The sequence below is a fragment of the Lolium rigidum genome, chromosome 2 (assembly GCF_022539505.1).
Source record: "Lolium rigidum isolate FL_2022 chromosome 2, APGP_CSIRO_Lrig_0.1, whole genome shotgun sequence".
Taxonomy (NCBI): domain Eukaryota; kingdom Viridiplantae; phylum Streptophyta; class Magnoliopsida; order Poales; family Poaceae; genus Lolium; species Lolium rigidum.
The window spans coordinates 208646579-208650693 of NC_061509.1; positions in this window are offsets into that span (position 1 = coordinate 208646579).

Genomic DNA, 4115 nt, shown 5'->3' on the forward strand with positions numbered 1-4115 from the left:
AACAACTTCCAAGACACAAATATAAAACAAAGTACTGTAGCAAAATAAACACATGGGTTATCTCCCAAGAAGTTCTTTCTTTATAGCCATTAAGATGGACTCAGCAGTTTTAATGATGCATTTGCAAAAGATAGTATTTGAAGCAAAAGAGAGCTTCAAGAGGCAAATTCAAAACACATTTAAGTCTAACATGCTTCCTATGAAGAGGAATCTTGTACACAAATGAATTCATGAAGAACAAAGTGACAAGCATAAGAGGATAAAACACGAGTAACTTCAAGATTCTCAACATAAAGAGGGGAAACTTAATATTATTAAGATGCATATAACCATATTTCCCTCTCTCATAATAACTTTCAGTAGCATCATTGATGAAATCCACAATATACCCATCACTTAAAACATTCTTATCATGGTTCATATGCATAGAAGTATCATTAAATTTGGCATAAGAAGAATTATTCTCATTAATAGTAATTGGAGCAGGATTATTATCAAGAATTTGAACATGGTAAACAAGTTGCATATTAAGGAAATTGTTTTTGGTAAGCCTATCATAACTATGACAAGTTTCATAAGGATAATTGTAACATGTGTCATATCCATCTCTATAGCGATTATCTAGACCAGAATATGTGATATCATCATTTTCACTAAAAGTAGAGGTCTCAAGTATAGGATCTTTGAGCACAACATCCCCAAGCTTAGAGCTTTCAATATCATCGTTTGAGGGGACATGAATAATGCTATCATCATTACTTTCATAATCAGTACCAAAGAGATTTCCAACATCAAAGTTAGTGTGCTCTTCCAAATCATGATCATTAATATGGGTAAAGGGTATAGGAAGATCATCGTACTCGGATTCATTATCACAATAATCATCAGGAGCAACATACTTACGGTTACCTATCGTTATCTCATATACGCGGGGATATGTTGTTACCTCTTTCTTTTTATTCCCCTTATTCTTCTTCTTCTTCTTCGTTCCCTTCTTCTTCTTCTTCTCCTCCTCCTTTTCCTCGTTCCCTCCTTTAGGAGGAAGAGGCTTGGGTGGCTTGTCCGCATAACCTGATTTACTTTCGTAAACAATGGAAGAAACTTGGGAGGATCCCTCCTTTTCATTAATTAGTTGAAAACACACAGCGGTCCTATCATATTTTGGTAAGGTGTCGTCTTCTAAAATATTTTGTATGTAAGTATTTGTATGACTATTATCAATGCAATAAGAAAAACACCCATGCAGGAAATCATCAATATCAAGATCACTCATATGTAACAAAGAGATTTTTCTCGACAGTTCTTCACACCCCAAAAATAAAGTAAGTTCATCATGCTGATTAGGAGTAATTTCATCATCACAATACAAATTTGCAGCACTCATTGGGTTCAAATTATCATTGGAGGAGCATTGAAAATTAAAATGACCCACTTCATGGCAAACTTCACAAATAAAAGGATAGAGGGAGCAAACTTCTTTACCGAGATCATCTAGAGCCCTAAACCACTTTCTAGTTTTTTCATTAGCATGATGGATACAATATTCATCTTTGATTTGATTAATTCCACAAGGTCTATGTATTCCACAAAAATTAACATGCTTATAGGAAATAACATTCTTAGGAGTTTGAGCATGCTCATTACAATAATTAACAACAATTTCATTCTTCATGCAAGCCTCTTTAAAAGGTTCATGATACTTATCAAAATTCTTTTTAGGCAATTCAAAATGAGAAGCAAAGGCTTTATAAAGATTTGCAGCAACTTGAGAGTCAAGACCATAAGTAGCACTAATATTTCGAAATTTATCGGTATCCATAAAAGTTTCAATGCATTCATAATCATAATTTATACCCGACTCTTTACCTTTGTCGTTCTCCCAATCTTCAGCGTTCTCCTTAATCCGATCAAGAAGGTCCCTTTTAAACTCTTCTTTGTTGCGCGTGAATGATCCGGAACAAGTAGCATCCAAGCAAGGTCTTATCTTGAAAAGAAAGTCTTGCATAGAAGTTATCAATGATGATATTACCTGGAAGCTCATGATTGGTGCATTTGAGCATTAAAGACTTCAATCTCTCCCATGCTTGGGCAATACTCTCTCCATCATGAGGCCAGAAATTATATATTCTGTTTCGGTCTTTGTGAATTTCACTTGGAGGATAGAATTTAGAATAAAATAGAGGCACAATATCCTTCCAATCAAGAGAATGCTCATCTTTTAGCAGTTTATGCCAATGCGCCGCTTTACCAGTCAACGACATAGAGAATAATTTCTTCTTCACTTTATCCATAGAGATACCTGCACACTTGAATAACCCGCATAACTCATGCAAAAACAGTAAATGATCTCCAGGATGCACAGTTCCATCCCCTTCATAGCGGTTATCCATAACACGTTCAATAATCTTCATAGGTATTTTATATGGAATACTTTCAGTAGGTGCATTTAAAATATCACAAGCATCATTAGAGTTATCGCATATGGGAGATAAAGTGTTATCGTAGCAAATTTTCTCACCTAAAGATGGGAAGCTAAAAAGTTCACAAAAACTAGCTTCCCCAAGCTTAGACTTCTCCATAGCATTAGCAAGTAATTGCATTCATACTAATAACATCGCTACTAGCATGCAAATGAGGTTCCATTGGTTTTTTAATGTTTGCACCAAACAATTCTAAATCAGGAAAAAGATTAAAAAGCTCACTAAATTTTTTGTTGTTTTCCATTATGCCTAACTAGTGTAAACAAGAAACAAAAAGATGCAATTGCAGGATCTAAAGGAAATAGCTTCGAGCACAAACACAATGGCGCCGTAAAAGTATTGTTACCCGGAACCGGAGTATGAGTGCCTTTTTACCTTTCCTCCCCGGCAACGGCGCCGTAAAATAGCTTGATGTCTACGTTCCCCTCCTTTCCTCGTAGACAGTGTTGGGCCCCCAAGAGCAGAGGTTTGTAGAACAGCAGCAAGTTTTCCCTTAAGTGGATCACCCAAGGTTTATCGAACTCAGGGAGGAAGAGGTAAAAGATATCCCTCTCATGCAACCCTGCAACCACAAAGCAAGAAGTCTCTTGTGTCCCCAACACACCAAATAGGTGTACTAGTTCGGCGAAGAGATAGCGAAATACAGGTGGTATGAATAAGTAGCAACGGTGCCAGAAAATAGCTTGCTGGCGTGTAGTTGATGGTGGTAGTATTGCAGCAGTAGTAACGCATAGAAACAAGTAAGCAAGTAGCGATAGCAGTATTTAGGAACAAGGCCTAGGGATTACACTTTCACTAGTGGACACTCTCAACATTGATCACATAACAGTAATAGATAAATGCATACTCTACACTTTTGTTGGATGATGAACACATTGCGTAGGATTACACGAACCCTCAATGCCGGAGTTAACAAGCTCCACAATAATGCTCATATTTTAGTAACCTTTAGTGTAAGATAGATCAACAGTACTAAACCAAGTACTAGCATAGCATGCACACTCGTCACCTTCATGCATATGTAGGAGGAATAGATCACATCAATATTATCATAGCAATAGTTAACTTCATAATCTACAAGAGATCATAATCATAGCATAAACCAAGTACTAACACGGTGCACACACTGTCGCCTTTACACACGTGCAGGAGGAATAGAACTACTTTAATAACATCACTAGAGTAGCACATAGATGAATTGTGATACAAAACTCATATGAATCTCAATCATGTAAAGCAGCTCATGAGATTATTGTATTGAGGTACATGGGAGAGAGATGAACCACATAGCTACATCGAAGCCCTCAGCCTCGGGGTGGATTACTCCCTCCTCATCATGGAGGCAGCGATGGCGGTGAAGATGGCGGTGAAGACGGCGGTGGAGACGGCTCCGGGGGCAATTCCCCGTCCCGGCAGGGTGCCGGAACAGAGAGTTCTGTCCCCCGAATTTGACTTTCGCGATGGCGGCGGCTCCGGATGGGTTTCCGTCTCGTGGTTCTATCTGTCGATGTTTTTAGGTCAGAGACGACCTTATAGGCCAAGAATCAGAGTCGGAGGGGCCACGGGCTGCCCAAACCATAGGGGGCGCGCCCCCCCTGGCCGCGCCGGGGTGTGGTGTGGGCCCCCCTGGCACCT